At 44.3% G+C, this 20,120-nt stretch overlaps 1 pseudogene; it reads left to right on the forward strand.

Moving 5' to 3' along the window:
• LOC112607208 overlaps nt 1-15,279 on the forward strand; it is a 29,447-nt pseudogene extending 14,168 nt beyond the window's left edge.
• Nucleotides 15,280-20,120: the final 4,841 nt, after the last annotated feature.

Here is a 20,120-nt window from a genome sequence, read left to right on the forward strand (position 1 = left end):
GGCACGAGCCACTGCATCTGGCCATCTTTTCATTCTACTCTTAACTCTCACCCTAACCCACAGGAGACCTATGCGAACTGGAAAAAGAACGCCTCTCTGGGCAGGAGTAGCCTGTACCAGGCTGCATGGCTGGGTGGGCAGATGATGGGCTGGATTTGGGCCCCCAATTTTCCCCTCGGTGGGTGTTCTTGTGCAGTGAACACTGCATAGCTGAATGTGGTGGCCCTGTTAATGCTCACCATTTTCTTACCTTACACTACAAAGGTAAGCTGCAGAGCCCTTTTGGGGCTAAGGCAGGTGTAAATGAATTAAGTATTAATGTGATATAGCTGAGTAGGCTATTCCCCCACTGTTAACTTGGGAGGGTAGTACCAGGTGGGGTCCCACACACCTGGTGGGGGAGTGGTGGTCACCTCTGGAGGAGGCTTCTTTAGAAATACAGATATGCTTTGCGGGGTGAGCTGAATGGAAACTGCAGCCACTACTGGGGAGTAAGGGTGAGTCTAGGCACAGGCAGGAATCAGCATGGATTTTGAGAGGCATAGATGGAACGATTCTGGAGTAGAAACAGTGATGTGAGTTGATGCTGTCAGATGGCAGCTGAAACAGACAGCAAAAGCTGTCATTAACTAGTCAGAGCCAATTGCAGGAAGAAGATAAGAGAAGAGAGGAAAGCAGAGCAGCACAGAGGAAAGAAGAGAAGCAGAGGAGAAGAGAGAGAAGACAGAGAGGGGAGATGGGGGGAGAGGAGATGAGGGGAGGGAAGATGGGGGGAGGGGAGAAGAAGACAGGAGAGGAAGTGGGGAGAAGAGGAGAAGGGAAGGGAGAGGAGCATAATAACATTTCCAAGGTCTGAGGGATTCAGTTTTACTCATGCTCACTCTGTTACAATTTATTACCTCCTCCATTCAGTACACATTTATCGAGCATCTTCTCTATGCCAGGTACTATGACAGAGAGATGAGCACACAGTCCAGTGGGGAACACAAACATTGAAAGCAACGATTACTGCTTGCTAGGCTCTGATGGATGATGTTATGGCAGTACAGAGTGGGCTTAGGAGTTAATAATGGGGAAAAGTGCAGGATAGCACCATATTTCTGTTTTAAGCGACTGCATGGATGAGAGTGCTCCTGGCTAAGAGATGAACATCTTAGCCAGGAACTGGGATAAAGAACATGAAAGAAGCAAGTGTGGTGGATGTAAGAATATGAGCCCAACATTCGACATGTTGCATCTGGGGTGAGATGACACCGACTGATGACCGGGTAGATAGATAAGCCACTGGAAGGCAAGCTCCAGGGCGACAGGGCTTTCAGCCTACTGCACCTAATACTGCATCCCGAGGACCTGCAAGAATGCCTGGTGCACATGAGGTGCTCAGTACATATTTGTGGAGTGGGTGCGTAGCTCGGATGTGGAGGCACGCCTGTGGAAGTCCTCACTGGTTGCCCACGTTCATCTTGATGCTGCACTTAGTTAGCATTTTATTGCACACCCTGCCACCCCCAACCCCAAAACAAAGCTAATATCCACAATGCATCAATGAATTGTGCCTGTCACATAGGAAGTGCTCAATAAATATTTATCAATGATAAATCTCATATTAATGTTAATTCAGGATCGACGATTATGTTAACATAGAAGATATTATAATAATAAATGTAGATTATATAGAGATGTATAGATAACAAATAATATGCCACAGTTCTCGAGGGGAGTTTGGGAATAATAATGACATTGCCCAGCAGATAGCAGAAGCCTAAATATGTCTTCTCTCCTGCCAGTCATCTTGGCTCTCCTCCTTCTCTTTCCTCATGTGGCCTCTGAACTCTCCATTAACTGAACTGTTCATCTTTGACTCTTGGCCTGCATGCCCCTGGGAGCATAACAAAAGCCTGGCATTCACTCAGCAGTGTCTTGGAGCCTTCTCTTTGGGGGTACTTCATTCATCCCACCACCAATGGATCTGAAGCTCAGGCAGCATCTAGGAATGCAGATTTGGGGGCCAAGGGAGTGAGTGAGGAGGTAGAGTGTGAGGGAAAGAGGCTGAGGTGAAGCCCCTGTGAAACACTGAAGACTGAGAGATGGGGAGAAAGAGGAGTCTCTGCAGAGACAGGAGCTTGTGCATCCGCATCCAGCTTCCAGTCGGCTTACCTGTCCAGCTTCACAGCAGGGTGTGTCCAGCCCATCACGGCAAGAGTCAGCTGGTCATGCACTATCAGGAACAAAGTTTGCAATAAATAGTTTTTGAATAAAGAAAGTTCCTGCCACTCTCACAAAAATGGACTCTCTGCTCTAGTAATTCCAAAATAACTTCAGTTCTCAGAACACGCCCTGTTCTTTTCAATCTATTTTTAGCCATCCATTCACTCATCCATTTGTTCACTCAACAGGCCCATTTCCAAAACCATTCTCCCATTTTAGGTTTTTGTTATGGCAGCACCCCATTTCTAGGTACCCACGGTATTGTAAAGTCACCACAAGTCCCTACCACACGAAGCTCCTCCTGGGCAGGGACAGAGATTTGGCCTCCATGTTGCCCTAAAGGCTCCAGCCTGACTCAGCCAACCCTCACTGAGACCAGCAGTCACAGGCCTGTACCAGCTCCCCAGACGACCACCCTCACCCTAGTACCATGATACGTTTTCAGACAATTTAGCTAAGTTGGCAGCTCAAGCAGCAGCATCATTGCAAAGAGGTGAAGGTCAGAAACAAAGGGAAAAATAATGGCTCTGTGCAAATCTTGCAAGGAATTTAAAAGGATACAGGAAAAGGTTTCAGGAAAGACTCCTTCAGGAGCTCAGAACCAGGCCCAGGATTCTTATCCAGATGCTGCCTTTTGAAAAACAGCATAATTTCACTCTTGGCAACTCTGTGAGCCCATTCTTGCATTGCTATAAAGAAATGCCTGAGACTGAGTAATGTATAAAGAAGAAAAGGTATAATTGGCTCACAGTTCTGCTGGCTTTGCAAGAAGCATGGCGCTGTCATCTACTTGGCTTTTAAGGAGGTCTCAGGGAGCTTACAATCAGGATGGAAGGTGAAGGATGAGCAGGATGCCACACAGTGAAAGCAGGAGCAAGCCAGGGGTGGGGAGATGCCACACACTCTTAAATGACCAGATCTTGTAAGAACTCACTATCACAAAGACAGCATCAAGCCATGAGGGGCCCACCTCCATGATCCAAACACCTCCCACCAGGCCCTACCTCCAGCACTGGGGATTACAATTCCACATGAGATTTGGGCAGGGACAAATATCCAAACTACATAATTCCAGTCTGGCTCCTCCCAAATCTTGGATTCTTCTTACATACAATCATGCCTTCCCAGCAGTCTCCCAAAGTCTTAACTCATTCCACATTAATTCAAAAGTCCAAAGTCACATCTGAGATAAGGCAAATCCCTTCCACCGATGAGCCTGTAAAATAAAAAAACAAGTTAGTTACTTCCAAGATACAATGAAGGTACAGGCATTGGGCAAACATTGCCATTCCAGAAGTGAGAAATTGTCAGAAAGAAAGGGGCTACAGGTCCTATGCAAGTTCAAAATTTAGCAGAGCAGTCATTAAATCTTAAATCTCCAAAATAATCTCCTTTGACTCTATGCCCCACATTCAGGGTACACTGGTGCATGGGGTAAGCTCCCAAGGCCTTGGGCAGCTCTGCTCCTATGGCTTTGCAGAGTTCAGGCCCTGCAGCTGCTCTCACAGGCTGGAGTTGAATGACTGCTTCTTTTCAAGGTGCAGGTACAAGCTGCCAGTGGATCTACTATTCTTGGATCTGGAGGATGGTGGCCCCTTTTCACAGCTCCACTAGGCACTGACCCAGTGGGGAATCTGTGTGGGGCTTCCAACCCCACATTTCCCCTCCACGCTGCCCTAGTAGAGGCTCTCTATGAGGTCTCTGCCCCTGCAGCAGGCTTCTGCCTGAACACCCAGTCTTTTCCATATGTCCTCTGAAATCTAGGTGTAGGCTGTCACACCTCCTTCACTTTTGCATTCTGTGTGTCTGCAGGCTTAACACTACATGGAAGCTGCCAAGGCTTATAGCTTGTATTCTCTGAAGCAGCAACCTGAGCTGTATCTGGGGCACTTTGAGCAAAGCTGGAGCTGGAATGGGTGATGCAGGTAGCAGTGTCCCAAGGCTGCCCAGGTAGTCCCAAGACTGCCTCAAGCACTGGGGCCCTGGGCCTGGCCCCCACAACCATTCTTTCCCCCTAGGCCTCTGGCCCTGTGATGGGAGAGGCTGCATGAAGGTCTCTGAAATGCCTCTGAGGCCATTTCCCCATTGTCTTCGATTATTAGCACTTGGCTCCCTTCTAGTTATGCAAATTTCTCCAGCAAGTGGTTGCTCCACAGTCAGCTTGAATTCCTCTCCCGAAAAAGTGTTTTCTTTCTCTGCTACACGGTCAGAGAATTTTCTAAACTTTTACACTCTGCTTCCTATTGAATTTCCAACTTCAAGTCATTTTTTTGTTCCTGCATCAAAGTGTAGGCTATTAGAAGCAGCTATGCCACTTCTTGAACACTTTGAGGCTTAGACATTTCTTCTGCCAGATACTCTAGATCATCACTCTTTAGTTCAAACTTCCACAGATCCCTAGGGCATAAACAGAATGCGTCCAAGCTCTTTGCTAAAGCATAATACATGAGCTTTTGCTATAGTTCCCGATAAGTTCCTCATTTTCATCTGAGGCCTCAAAAGCCTGGACTTCACTGTCCATATCACTATCAGCATTTCGGTCACAATCATTTAACCAGTCTCTAAAAAGTTTCAAACTTTCCCTCATCTTCCTGTCTTCTTCTGAGCCTTCCAAACTCTTCCAACCGCTGGCCATTACCCAGTTCCAAAGCTGCTTCCACATTTCCTGGTATCTGTATGGCAATGCCCCACTCCTCAGTACCAATTTTCTGTATTAGTCCATTCTTGCATTGCTATAAAGAACTGTCTGAGACTGGTTAATTTGTAAAGAAAAGAGGTTTAATTGGCTCACAGTTCTGCAGGCTGTACAGGAAGCATGGTGCTGACTTAGCTTCTAGGGAGGCCTCAGGAAGCTTACAGTCATGACGAAGGGGAGCAGGCATGTCACATGACAAAAGCAGGAGTAAGCAAGAGAGAGTGACAGGGAGGTGCCATACACTTTTAAATGACCGAATCTCATGAGAACTCACTATCATGAAGACTGAGCACCAAGCCATGAGGAATCCACCTCCATGACCCAAACACCTCCCACCAGGCCCCACCTCTGGCATTGAGGATTACAATTCAACACAAGATCTAGGTGGGAGCAAATATCCAAACTATATTAGCAACTGTCCATCCAGTGGAATTTTGGTGGCTTCATGGGGAAGACATTCCATCCCTCTTCTTTTCCCATACCTTCCTTCAGATGACCTATTCCATTACCTTCAAAGAATTGCACAGTCACAAAGTTGTTCCTTAGGCATAAGACTCTTTGGCTCCGGGAAAATAGAGAATCTCTGGAAGGGATGGTCTAGGTCTTATCAGAGTCAGGGAGAATTGGTGTATGCAGTCCTCTGCCGGGGGCAGGCTTATATGAGAACAAAAGAAGAGGAAGCCACTGTGAAGATGTTCAGAGGAGAGGGTACAGAAGATGGTGGTGAAAGGGGAACAGTAGGACCAAGGAGCAAAGACAACCAATGATTTGGGGATTTCAGAAACTCTGACATCCTGTCCTTTATAATTCTGGGGGTGCTGCTGAGCCCTGCTGTCTGCTCTGGAGCTTCTTGGCATTTACTTTGCCTGTTTGCTCATTTACTATCAGCAAAATAGCCGGACATTTCACCAGTTATCAAGGACTGTGCTAGGTTGGGCAGCAGCAGGGGCTACGGACACATAGCCTCGGCTGCAAGGGCCAAACATCATCACTCCAGAGATAGAGGTCAAGCTCCAAGCTGGCCTCACCCGCGGCTGCCTGAAGATTGGGAAATGCACAGGCTTTCTAGTGGGAGAAAGCTGAGTTCAAACCTGGCCCCACTCCTCTAGCTGTGTGGCGGAGGGTGTTTATTACCCTTTCAGAAGCATAGCTTTACCATGTGTAAAGTGAAGATCATCATACCCAACCCAGAGGGTTGTTAGGAGAAAAAATGAAAGAAGTTTTGTAACATACCTAATGCAGGGTCTGGGACACAGCAATTGCTCAAAAACAGTTGTCCCCTTCCCCTTCCCTGTTGGCTCTGTCTTCCCGCATTTCATTAGTCAGATCTCTGTGGTTTTCCTAGAACATCTCTGACTGCAAACCATCAACTACTGAAAACCCTCAAGGAGGGGTAAAATGGATAATAGGAATTTCTAGGGACATAAAAGCGATATCATGTTTGTATGTGTAACTATCAATCAGTTTCAGAGAAAAGCAGGCTTGCGTAGCTGAGCAGACACCACCAGCTTTCTTCTGCTTCTGCAGACTGAATTTTATTTCATTAACAGCAGAACAATGGGCATGATTTTCCTCTTTGGATACTAAAGAAGACAAATTAGCCCAAAGGAAATTCTGCTGAAACTGTATTTAGTATTTGAGATCCTAAGCCCCAAGACAGAGCCTCTGTGTGACCTTGAGGAGCTGCGTGCATGCTCACTGCTGGATCCCAGCATGATGTGGCCATGGCTGGGTCAGGAGCACAGGAGGCTCAAGGCCAGCCCAGGGCCTGGTCAACAGAGCAGCACATGCAAAATCAAAGTGACCCTGGGTCTTGATGAGGGACACGCTGCCTTCCTGAGCAGTGCATGCTGCATGAGTGTAACTGACTACCACATTTTTAAAAGAAAAAAAATGAATTTTCTTAACCTTTTTCCTTTTCCCCCACCTCCTACTTAGCTCTTTAGGAATGCAATTATAACCTTTACCTTCTCTCCACCAGACACTCCCTACACGGCAAGCTTATCTAACTATGTGTTTACTTAGAAGTTCCAGAGGCTGAACCTTGAAACACAGTAGGCACTTCTGGAACTCTCTCCTGCCAGGAGATTGCCTCAAGATAACAGTTAATTTACAACCTAAATTTTGCCCTAGGCAAAATTAAAATCGTCACGTTACAACATGGCTCTGCCCACAATGGTGCTAGCCAGACCACTTGATAGATAAGACACAGGAAGCAAGTCACGTGGGCCCCACACCTCCTCCCCTACCTCCTACGTGAGGTTCACCCCAAGTCCCCCTTTAAAAGCCCACGCTTTCTGCCCTGAAAGCTGAAGTAATACCCTTAAGGCAGGAGCCTGTACTTCTTCCTCTCAGCTAAGCTCTGGAATAAAAGTCACTTTCTTTCCACCACAACTCCTTCTTATTAATTGGACTCTGCAAGCCATGAGCAGCTGGATCTGTGGGACTCACTGTCACAACTGGTTGTGGGGACCGTCCCCCACACTGGCAAGTTCAAGTCAACAAAGTATGCTAGGTAGTGTTAGAGGTAGAGGGCAAAAAGGGACTACAACACGGTCTCCATCCTCCTGAAATATTGAACACAAGCTAGGCCAGGGATTCTTAACCTTTTTGGTGTCATTGGAAATCGGAAGTATAGACCCCTTCTCAGAATAATGTTTTTAAATGTGTGAAATGAAATGAGATCACAAATGAAACCAACTCGATTGGAGCACACGAGGTCTCATGCACACATGGAGGGATGTATTATTGCTAATTTAGAGGTATGAGCAGATCATAATGGTCAGGGGTTGTCTGAAAACTTTATGGATGAGCCGTTAAGGACTTCTACACAGAGAAATGGGGGAAGGCATTTCATGCGCAGGGAACAGCATGAACAATCGCTTGGAAACAAAGACTTGCAGATGCATTAAGGGAACAGAATAATCAGGTGAGGCTGGGGCTTTGCAGGAAGCACCCAGTGCTTATGTCTGGGTCCTCTCTCTGTCTCTTAGAGTCCTAGCCAGTGTGAAAGGAAAATAAATCTTGGGGTCCCCAAATCACTAAGCTAAAGGGAAAAGTGAAACTAGGAACTGCTTAGAGCCAACCTCCTCCCATTCTATTCAGTCACCCCTATGCCCACTGAGATTAATGCATATCTGATTGCTCCTTTGGAGAGGCTAATCAGAAACTCAAAAGAAGGTAACCATTTGTCCCTTATCCACCCGTGACCTGGAAACCCCCTCCCCACCTTTGCTTCAAGTTGTCCCGCCTTTCCAGACCGAACCGATGTTCATCTTACATATGTTGATTGATGTCTCATGTCTCCCTACAATGTATAAAACCAAACTGTGCTCTGACCACCTTGGCACATGTCAACAGGACCTCCTGAGGCTGTGTCACAGGCATGTGTCCTCAACTTTTGCAAAATAAACTTTCTAAATTAATTGCGACCTGCCTCAGATTTTCGGGGTTCACACCGGTAACAGATGTGGACCGAGCTTGCACTTGAATTGCCCGTGCTTCTGTCAGTCAGGCCACCGGCAATGGAAAGGTGAGCCCTTGGCATCTGTCCACTCAGCAGTGATCTGCTAGGAAGGTCAGAAAAGCAGGTGGGGGTGAGGGAGGCAAAAAGCAGCCCGGGAAGAGGGTGCTTCACAGTAGCTCTGTTTTGCCCCAGGAGGACAGCCACGCTGGGAGTTGGACCTGCAGGGGCAGACACCATCAGCCACTGCCAACCCACCTAGGCAATGCTCACTCCTCTGCCAGCCACTCTGTTACTCTGTTGGGACAAGTTTTGGGCAGAATTGTACTCAGGAAAAAATTTAATTCGACATTTATTCTATGAACATGCCAGTCCTGTGTTTTTTTGTGTTTTTTGTTTGTTTGTTTTTAGGTTCTACAGGACAACCAGCTCAAGCTCCTGATTAAATTTGTGCCTAAATTGGGGCCATCCTAGAATCCAGGCCCAGAGTGACCACAGGCCTGGTGGGAGGTGGGCCTACCAGGACTTATGGAGCTGGCTGGGGAAAATGTACCTCAGAGGCAGGAGTCCAGCACACCAGTTTGGTCCAGACACAATGGCCTAGTCAGCAGGAGAGGGTGATTTTGACATCTTCCCTTAGGTGGGCCTCTGAGGCCAGGCTGAGGGGCTGCAGTCAAAAGAGCAGGCGAGAGCAGCCACAGCAATAGCTCACGTTTATGAAGCGCGCATGCAGCACTCGGCACTGCGCTAAGCACCCTTCATGCACTCAGTCATTAAATGGGTAACCTTGCCAGCTATGGACTGGTGAAATCTCCTTTATTCAGATAAGAAGACAAGCTGCTTGTGCAGAGCCAGGTTGGTGCCTGCCCCGCTCTGCCGAACTCCAAGTGTCAGTAGACATGAGTACCGGAAAATAAAATATAAAGAAACTGGCCAGGTGCAGTGGCTCATTCCTGTAATTCCAGCACTTTGGGAGACCAAGGCAGGTGGATCACTTGAGCCTCAGAGTTTGAGACGAGGAACATGGCGAAACCCTGTCTCTACTAAAAATACAAAAATTAGCTGGGTGGGGTGGTGCGCACCTGTGGTCCCAGCTACTCAGGAGCCTGATGTAGGAGGATTGCTTAAGCCCAAGCGATCGAGGCTGCAGTGAGCTGTGATCACAACGCTGCACTCCAGCTTGGGGGACAGAGCAAGACCCTGTCTCAAAAAATAAAAATAATAAAATGTAAAGAAACAAACTACGAAACATGAGTGTCACCGGAGCCAGCAGCTTCTAGTGGTCAGGTTTTGCAGTGAGGGAAGAAGTCAGGACTCCGGTAGCCTTGGTCAAGGCAAAAGGTGACCACCCTGGACTCTGAGCACTGGCAATAGTAACCAGGTGCTCTCCACAGTGCATCTGAGCATGGAGAAGGGACCATGCAGATGCCTCACAGCAGCCGAGAGGAAGCATCTGCACCTGCAGTGGGCAGACCATTTGAGACACCACCAAAGGATGTCCAGGACCGCATGGCAACTTATGCTGGGTAAGCCCTCCTATAAGCAAAGATGTGTGTATTGGAGAAAGCTTGTAGGTGTAGGGGAAAGGTCATGCAAGGCTGCTTGAATCAGGTGGGAGTGATTTCCAGTAGATCACTGAATCTGAGTCTGTTCTCTCACCTATAAAAGGAGCATAACAATGTTGACTTCACCTGTTGACTCTAAGGATGAAACGAAGTGACATAAATAAAGCAGTCCAGTATGGGGCTTGACAAACCATGGGGGTTCAATAAATATACGTTTTCCTCCCTTCTCCTTCAGAAGAATTTTTAGAGGCTGTGTAGGCTTTTTGAAGCTCTATGTAAATTTATGTGAAGTGACATTCAGTGAAATCACTCATCTGTATGATCCCTTTAATCCTACCTGCAGCTTCAGTAAAATTGAAATTTAAATCATACATTTTATTTAATGGCAGAATTTAGATGCCTGGGGAGGGGGGTGGGGAGGAAGGAGAGAGAGGAAAGAAAAAACCTATATTAGAAAGAAAAGACCTTCGCACTAAAAATATTCCAGGGGTGAAAGAGCTTTTGTTAAATGGACTCTTATCTTTTTTAAAAAAAGGTCAAATTTTAATCCAAAGATTTAGATTCAATTCAGGCTTTGAAAAAACAAGGGCCTCCATATGAAGTTTGCCCTTTCAAATTAAAATCCATTCTTTTTGTCTTGTGATTTTTTTTTCCCCTGCTATTCCTCATGCATCTTACTTTTTTAGTTGGTCTTGTCTTACTACATGAATACATTAAAGGCTATGTATAATGATAAATACTACAAAGTAGAATCAGTGGACAATTCTGGAAACATTATTTTGGGCTTTAGATTTTAAGCACTAAAAAAAGATGCCCATCCACATTTTTTAAAAAGCAGGTTTTAAAAAACTGACAATGAATTTAATGTATTAAAAATAGTTACTGTAAAGAGAAAAAAATTATAGAAAACTATAAAGAAGAAATTAAAATTGTCCCAAATTCTACTACTCAATGATAGCCAAATTTTATAAATTTGTAAAAGCTTTTTGTATATTGAGGATATTAACCATATGCAGGTTTTATATGTATGTGTGTGTGTGTACATATATGTATATTCATAATGTGTCCTCTATCATTCAAACCTTTAAATGGTAGTTTTTTGGTGAGAAGACTTAATTTTTATATTGCAAGATGTACTAATAATTTCTTTCTTTTTCTTTCTTTCTTTTTTTTTTGAGACAGGGTCTTTCTCTGTCACCCAGGTTGAAGTGTGGTGGCATGATGAGGCCTCACTGCTACCTCTGCCTCTCAGGCTCAAGAGATCCTCCCACCTCAGCCTTCCAAGTAGCTGGGATTACAGGTGTGCGCCACCACGCCCCGCTAATTTTCGTATTTTTACTAGAGACAGGGTTTTGCTATGTTGCCCAGGCTGGTCTTGAACGATTGACCTCAAGTGATCTGCCCGCCTTGACCTCCCAAAGTGCTGGAATTACAGGCGTGAGCCACTGTGCCCAGCCTTTACCAGTACTTTCTATCTAAATTTTTTTGTTAGAAAGATTTTTCCATCCAAAAATTATGAAAATTTTCACTTATTTTTCTACCACTTTCACAGTTACATTTTTACATACACTTTTGGTGATAATTCTGGATTTTACTTTGATATAAAAATTAAGGCTTGGATCCAGGCTTACTTCTTCCAAATGGCTAGCCAGCGTTTTTCACCATCATTTCTTGAATTGCCTATGTGTCAGTACTGATTTGAAATGTTACTTCTCTAATGTACCTATACTTGGCACTATATGAGTATTACAGTCTCTTCCATGATCTGTTCATCTAATTTCATTGCTTTGGTGACTAGGACTTTTTAAGACATTTTAAATATCTGATAAGACAGTTGTTCATACTATTTTTGGGGAAAAATCAACATTTTTAATGAACAAAGCACTTTATAAAACAATATTTAAAAAGTCAAAAATAACAGATGCTGGCAAGGTTGTGAAGAAAAAGAAACACTTATACACTTACACACTGTTGGTGGGAGTGTAAATTCATCCAACCATAGTGGAAAACAAATCCTTTTGGGACGATACGAACATTCTAAAATCAGATTGAGGTGATGGGAAAACTGTGTGAATTTACTAAAATTATTGAATTGTACATGTAAAAAGTGATAAATTTGTGGTAAGTAAATTTACTTCAATAAAGCTGGTTTATAATACCAAAAAATATTTAAAAATCAAATACTGTACACATGAAGAAAGAGAGAGAGGGAGAGAGGGAGGAAGAAAGGAAGGAAGAGAGGGAGGGAGGGAGGAAGGAGGGAAAAGAAAGGGAGGAGAGAGCAAAGGAGAAAGAAGGAAGAGAAGAAAAAGGAGGAAAGGAGAAAGAATATTTCTTTTTGTATGATGAAAACAATGAATGTTAAAAAGACTGCCTTTAGCTATTCTATATCAGAATTAGTAAACGAAACTAGCTCAAAGCAATATCAAAACAAGGGAAGAAAGACAAAAGTCGTGTAAGTTGAAATATAATGTTGAGGAATTACCACAATTCTTTCCAGAAGAAAATTGTCACCTCTGAAAATGAAGGATCCAAGTCTCTGTAAGAGTGGAAGATAAACAAATAAATAAGATTACACCACAAAGGAGAGTCATTTAAGAGGTCAGTCTCTTTCCCGGGGTCTCACGCCTGGGACTCTCTGGACTGATGGCACTTCTGTTACTCCTTGCCCAGCCCTGGGTGTGTGAACGGAAATCTCATTCTGTGCAGCTGCCTGTGGAAAGCCTCACAGCACTGCAGGGCCATGTGGAGCGGGTCACCCCCAGCCCACACCATGGAGACCTGAGCTTGCGCAAGCTCCTAGAGGCTAAGTGCCTCCAGCTCTGATCCCCTGGGTGTAGGAAACAGCCAAGAGTTAGGCCTGCAGTTCTGTTAGCGTGGCCAGAGAGCATTGAACTCCATATTTGAATAATTAACTCAGCAAGCAGCCTCCCAAGTCAGCCTCGAACGCTAGTTTATCTTCTCGAATAACGGATGATAATCTCTCCTCTCTAACTCATTTACTTCTAACTCAAAAATGTCAAAACGGGGCCCAGCGCGGCGGCTCACGCCTGTAATCCCAACACTCTGGGAGGCCGAGGTGGGCGGATTACGAGGTCAGGAGTTCAAGACCAGCCCGGCCAATATAGTGAAACCCTGTCTCTAAAAATACAAAAATTAGCCAGGTGTGGTGGTGTGGTGGTGCACGCCTGTAATCCCAGCTACTCAGGAGGCTGAGGCAAAGAATCGCTTGAACCTGGGAGGCAGAGGTTGCTGTGAGCCGAGATCGCGCCACTGCACTCCAGCCTGGGTGACAGAGCAAGACTCTGTCTCAAAAAAAAAAAAAGAGTCAAAACTGAATGCAACATTTTCCTTCTGCGTGAAATGGAAAGGCTTCATAGCGTGTGTTTGGATGCAAATGAGGTCTCTGGTTGGGGCATGCTCATGATTCCCTGGCAATTGTTAACAGGAAGATGTGCTGATGGCAAGAGCTTCCCATTTGAACTCTAAAGACCTCTGTCTACACCCTCATGGACATGACAGGCTAGTAGGAAAGGCAGATGGTAAGTGAGTAACTAGAGATGAGATGGGAGCAGAATTACGAGGGAGGTACAAGGTCCTGGAAAGCATACAATTTTATAGACATCAAAAGCGTGCAAATGGCAAAAAGTTTCACATGAATAGACAACAAACTGTTAACAACTATCTATGAGGTAGAATAACAAAGGCCTTTAACTTTCTCAGGTATATATTTATGTATTATTCAAATGTTTCACAACCAGAGTATACTACTTTTGTACTTATTTAAAAAAAGACATTAAAAATTAAATTAATTTTTAAAATGTGTTTACAGGTTCTTAAGAATATGAAACTATTGGATTTTTCTTTTCTTTTTTTTTTGAGATGGAGTCTCGCTCTCTTGCCCAGGCTGGAGTGCAGTGGTGCAATCTCAGCTCACTGCAGCCTCTGCCTCCCAGGTTTAAGCAATTCTCTGCCTCAGCCTCCCAAGTGGCTGGGACTACAGGCGTGCGCCACCACTCCTGGCTAATTTTTGTATTTTTAATAGAGAGGGGGTTTCACCATGTTGGCCAGGTTGGTCTCGAACTCCTGACCTCATGATCCACCCGCCTCAGCCTCCCAAAGTGCTGGGATTACAGGCGTGAGCCACCACGCCCAGCCTCGAAACTATTGGATTTTGATGTTTTGTTTTGTTTTGTTTTGTTTTTGAGACAGGGTCTTGCTCTATTGCACATGCTGGAGTGTAGTGATGCAATCTCTGCTCACTGCAGCCTTGACTTCCAGGGCTCAAGTGATCCTCCCATCTCAGCCTCCCAAGCAGCTGGGACTACAGGCATGCACCACCACACCTGGATAATTAAAAAAATTTTTTTCAACCAGGATCGGTAGCTCATGTCTGTAATCCCAGCACTTTGGGAGGCCGAGGCAGGTGGATCACCTGAGGTCAGGAGTTCAAGACCAGCCTAGCCAACATGGTGAAACTCTGTCTCTACTAAAAATAACAAAAATTAGCCAGGCATGGTGTCAGGCACCTGTAATCCTAGTGACTTGGGAGGCTGAAGCGGGAGAATCACTTGAACCAGGAGGTGGAGGTTGCAGTGAGCCAAGATTGCGCCATTGCACTTCAGCCTGGGCAACAGGTGCGAAACTCTGTAACAAAAAAAATTTTTTTTCTAGAGATGAGATCTATGTTGCCCAGGCTGGTCTCAAATTCTTGAGCTCAAGGGATCCTCCCACCTCATCCTCCCAAGTTGCTGGGATGACAGGCATAAGCCACCGCATCTGGACTGAAACTATTTGATTTTGAACCTGGACTTTCATGTTGTAATTTATTTTTTGCTGTGGTGACTTGAGGAAGGTAAAGATGAAGCATTTCAGCAGGAACCATGAGTGGGCAGCCCATAGTTTAGGATCTGCTAGTCTACAACAGCAAATGTCAGTCTTCCCTTATGCAGCAAGGGTAGCCCTGTGGATTGAAGTGTCCACTGAAAACCGCACGGCATCTTTCCACATAGTCCTGAACCAAGACTGGTGAGGCCCGACACAGCAGGAATAACAAGCAGTTAAATAGAGCCAGAAAGGAGAGGGCATTGACGAAGCAGGCAATGGAACACAAATTAAATGGCCATTTTCCATGGAGAACTGGTGCCAACTTAAAGGGAATGACTTGGAGCCTCCTTCCCTGTTCGGTAAATGGCTTTTCTTTATCCGTAGCAAAGTTCTGCAAGGTCACTGTGTACAATGTGGAACTCTTCCCGTCCTCCGTTCCCAGTCAGTGCCCGCTGCCCACGGTCAGCTTTTGTCAAAGGCGTGGTGGAGTTCGCAAGCCGCAGCTCTTTGTTTTAAAATGAGTAAGCCAGGGCTTTCCCCCTCCTTCGTTTTCTTTTCCTGGCTCTGAATAGGTCTGTTCGTACACAGCAGATGGCTTTCTGACGAGGCCCAAATTCATCCAGTCTTTGGGGAAAAAAACTACAGCAAGAGGGACTGTTATTCCAATCTGATAAAGTTTTCTATTTTCAGTTAGAAAAATGAGTCTCCGTAAGTAGAAAAGGAAAAAAAATAATAGGAAAGTGAAAGGAACAAAAGCAGTCGATACTTCACATGAGAGATGGATTTGGGGAGTTTTCAATTATGTAGATCCTATCTATCTCCAGACACCATTCTCGCCTGTGGCTCAGAAGCTCCAGGGAAGACAGCTCCAAACAGTAAAGGCCTGTGTGTAAAACACACACCAGAAGGTGGGAAGGTCATACACCAGCTTCCATACAGTGGCTGTCTCTGGAGAGAGCTGGAAGGGATCAGAAATAAGAAGAACTTAAAAGCGGGTTTCAACTTCTTAATTCTTTTTTTTTTCCAGACAGAGTTTCACTCTTATTGCCCAGGCTGGAGTGCAATGGCGTGATCTTGGCTCACTTCAACCTCCACCTCCCAGGTTCAAGCGATTCTCCTGCCTCAGCCTCCCGAGTAGCTGGGATTACAGGCATGCACCACCATGCCCGGCTAATTCAACTTCTTAATTTTTAAAAAATATTTTGTTTTCTTTAAAAAGCAGGTAGTAGTGGGTACCTGGGCATTGTTGGTTGTGAAGAGCAAGGACTATGGAACCACACTGCTAGGGTTAGGATACCAGCTCTGCTATTTACAAGTTGTATAACCTTAGCAAGTTACCTAACTCTGTGCCTCAATTTTCTCATCTTTAAGATGGGGATAATAATAGACGATATTGTATGGGGCTATGGTAAAGATCAAATGACCTTATTTATTCATTCCATAAGTATTCCTGAGGGCCACTATGTACCAGGTACTGTCCTAGGTGCCAGGGATACAGCAATGATCAAAGCACACAAAGATATCTGTTCTGAAAAAGCAAATATTCTGGAGAGAGAGCAATAAGACGCTAGATAATGAAAAACAGCATGCTAGATAGAGATGAACAATAAGCAGAAAAAAATAAAGCAAAGATAAGATGGGTCAAAGAGGCTGGCATTTTAGGGAGGATGGTCAGGGAAGGCCTCATTGAGAAGGTACATTATGACAAATGAGTAAAGCTCGAAGGAGGTAATATTTACTGCAAAGCTCCTAGAAGAGTGCCTGGCACTCAATAAATGTTAGTTGTTTTTTTATTATCTATGTTTGAGCTATGTCTTATTTTCATGTTAATAAGAAAACATTTTGAATGACAAAGAAGAAAAAGAGTACATGGACATATAGAAACGCCTGGAATCAGTAGCAGAATCACCGCAGCACAGTTTTTTGGAAACATTGGTCAAGAAATGCTTCGTTGTGTCAAGAAACCTTGCCACCCAGTGATACAGACCTACAGAGGGACAAAAATGTAGCCAAGAGACAAATAATTCAAAAGTAATTTATATTTTAAAGACAAAGACACAGAAGACGTCAGTCATCTTTCTTTAAAAATGAGAACAGAAAACTATTGAATTCAGTAAGACTGGGAATGAGCAACTATTCAAAATACAGAGCAAAAATGTAAATGGTAGAAGAATTCTGTAGTATAGCCTTATTAAAGAAGAGAGAAGGGTAGACACACCATGAGATGAAACAATGAAAAGGAGAATGAAAGAGATCTATCGAGTGAACAATAGAAATGGACAAGCTGACACACATCCAAAAACAGGCACAGAAAGAAAATATAAAAAGACAGAAACACAAAAAGATACAGCAAGGAAAAGACACTGAGTGAATTTCATGGAATCTAATCCCATCTTTTGGCTTCTGTGATGTTATCATTAAAAAATAAAATTAGTACTTTGTGTTTTGTGACTTCAGACATTATGGGGTACAGTATTGGTGGTGCATTCTTTGCTAGAAGAATAAATGGAATCAAGAAGGGACCCCTGCTCTTGGGAAGACACTCAGGCCCTTATCTGTAGTCAGGGTAAGCTAGAATGTCCTCAGGAGTTCTTCATGCTGTCTGGAGCTAGGAGAGGGTGGGCCCAAACTGCCCAAGAACCTCCTCCCTCATTGCCAAAATATACTCAAGCCAATAAATTTAGACTGAAAATTTTAGCAGCTTGAAAAATAAGAGTATTTATTGCAAAATGCTGCAAAAAATTCACAGAACTTGTCTAGATTTTGAACTTGTCAAGCTCTCTTTTTATTGAGAGCAGACCAGTGAAATCATAGGCAGATTTAGTCATGCAATTGCCTAAGAGATTCTGAGATACAAATAAGACTCAAGGCACAAATCTTTACTCTACCAAAAAGTAGATGAACAGAGAAAAGATCACAGCCTAAGCTGCAGAGGTAACGGCTGAAAAGCAAAGGACTAGCATCCCGATGAAGGTTCCTATTCAGAAGAGCCAAAATGGAAATTCAGGCTAATGCAAAATGCAAAACAATATTGGAAAGGAGCCCTGAAAAGTGTTTCAGAGTACATTTTGATCCTGGTGAGGTGAGCTCAGAGCAAGAAGCTGATTCCCCAAAGCCTGGAGGAGCTGTGTGGGAAACAGCAGCCAAAGAGAAGCACAATCAAACAGAATTGAGGATGACTGTTCAAGGAGAAATGATCTAAAAGAAAGGGGAGCATCGGGGGGATGGCAGACTCATGGGGAGAGGGACGGGTACACCACCATAACTGTCTGGGGTGACATAAGATGGACGACCTTTCAATTTGTACAAGTACCTACGAAGAGTCTTTAAATTGTTCATATTCTTAGGTTCAACAAGTCTGTATTTAATGTTTTATCTTAAGGAAATAAATAGTATAGGCAAAACATACCTAAACAACAAGGCTAGATAAATCACGTCACATCCATATACAAGAGTTCATGCCGGGCACAGTAGCTCATGCCTGTAATTCTAGCATTTTGGCAGGCCAAGGTAGGAGGATTGCTTGAACTTACAAGTTTGAGGTTACAGTGAGCTATGATTGTGCCACAGCACTCCAGCCTGGGTGACACAGCAAGACCCTGTCTCTAAAGAAGAAAGAGAAGGAGGAAGAAGAAGAGGAGGAGGAGGAGAAGAAGAGTTACTATGCAATCATTAAGAATATTGTAAAATATTTCAAACAGTGTATGACCAGGTATATGGACACTCCTCGTTAAAGATGGCAAGTTGAATCCATATATTTACCTCTGCCTGCTAGGAAAACCCTACAAAATTACATTAACAGGATCACAAAGGAGAAAGCTCCTAAGGCTTAAAGAACAGGAGTGCAGACAGCAGCATATTAGATATGTCAACAAAATTTTAGAAGCTTGAAAGCAAACAGATGAGCATTCACCAGCTTGACACACCAAAAGATGACCTCTGAGGCATGGTGGTGAAAGCCTGTAGTCCCAACTACTCAAGAGGCTGATGTAGGAAAATCGCTTGAGCCCAGGAGTTCAAGTCCAGCCTGAGCAACACAGTGAGACTCCTGACTCTTTACAAAAAAAAAAAAAAGGAGGTGACTGCTAAATGCCTGAGGGCAGGGGGCGGTTGGGGAACTAGGAGGCAAGCCAGTTTGCTCCTCAGAAGCCTAGAAAGTCTCAGGAAGATGAGCGTAGGAACGGGCAAGGCTGAAAACAATGGATTGCTTGAGAGACTATGAGAAGCATCTAGACCTCAAGATGCCTTTCCCCCACCGTGGGTCCCTTCCTTCCCCACTCTTCCGCCCTGCAGGAGCCTGGAGGGCCCCTCTCTGGAGGAGGATGCGGCGGCCACACCATGGAGCATGGCTCACTAGGCACTGCCAAGCACAGAACTGTCTTCTGTGTTTTCCCTTTTCTTTTCATTTTCCTTGTTTTTCAAATTATCTACAATAAACATATGCTACTGGTAATCAGAAAAAATATTTAAAAAATTACAGCAGTAACTTAGGCTTAAAAGAAGATTTGAATAATGCAGAAGAAAGCAAAGTTAAAGGCCTCCTCGTGCTCACCCCTACCTCCACAGAGATAACCCCAATTTAGAGTTGCTTTGTATATCCTTACAGAAAAAAAATCATAAAAATACAATGAAAGCAAAATGGAAAGAAAAACAAAAAGAAGTAAGGTGAAGACCAGGAGACCACAATTTTGCTAAAACTCAGAAAAAGGGGCAGAGATGAACACTTCCCTGGAGAATCCAAGAGGCTCCTAAGCACAGAGGAAGAGCAGGCAGGGGAAGAAAAGGAGAGAGGAAAAGAATTGTGTTATCTTTAAAGATGTTGGCTAGCATAAAAGGGCCTAAGTTCTCTTAATTTAACAACATGGTTCTATCATTAAGAAAACAACTTTTGGCACAAAAATAAAATTAAGGAAATAATGAGTAGTTCATCTCTTCCCTATGATTCATATATTTTCCCATTAGGCTCTAACTGCCTCAGATTTTTTGTTTGTTTGTTCTTTAGAAACAGGGTCTCACTCTGTGGCGAGATCATAGCTCACTGCAGCCTCAAACACCTGGGCTCAACGATCCCCCTGCGTCAGCCTCCCAAGCAGCTGGTACTATAGGTGCATGCTACCACTCCTGGCTAATTATTTTATTTTTTGTAGAGACAGGGGTCACGCTATGTTGCTCAGGCTAGTCTCCAACTCCTGGCCTCAAGTGATCCTCCCGTCTCAGCCTCCCAAAGTGCTGGGATTACAGGTGTGAGCCACCACACTGTCTTTTCCTGGGATTTTAAATAAAAACTCTGAATGTTTCAGTAGAACCATGTACTTTGTTAACAATTTGTCTGTGTAACTGGCTAATGTCACAGGGAGAGAGA

Source organism: Theropithecus gelada, chromosome 1 (genome assembly GCF_003255815.1).
Source record: "Theropithecus gelada isolate Dixy chromosome 1, Tgel_1.0, whole genome shotgun sequence".
Classification (NCBI taxonomy): domain Eukaryota; kingdom Metazoa; phylum Chordata; class Mammalia; order Primates; family Cercopithecidae; genus Theropithecus; species Theropithecus gelada.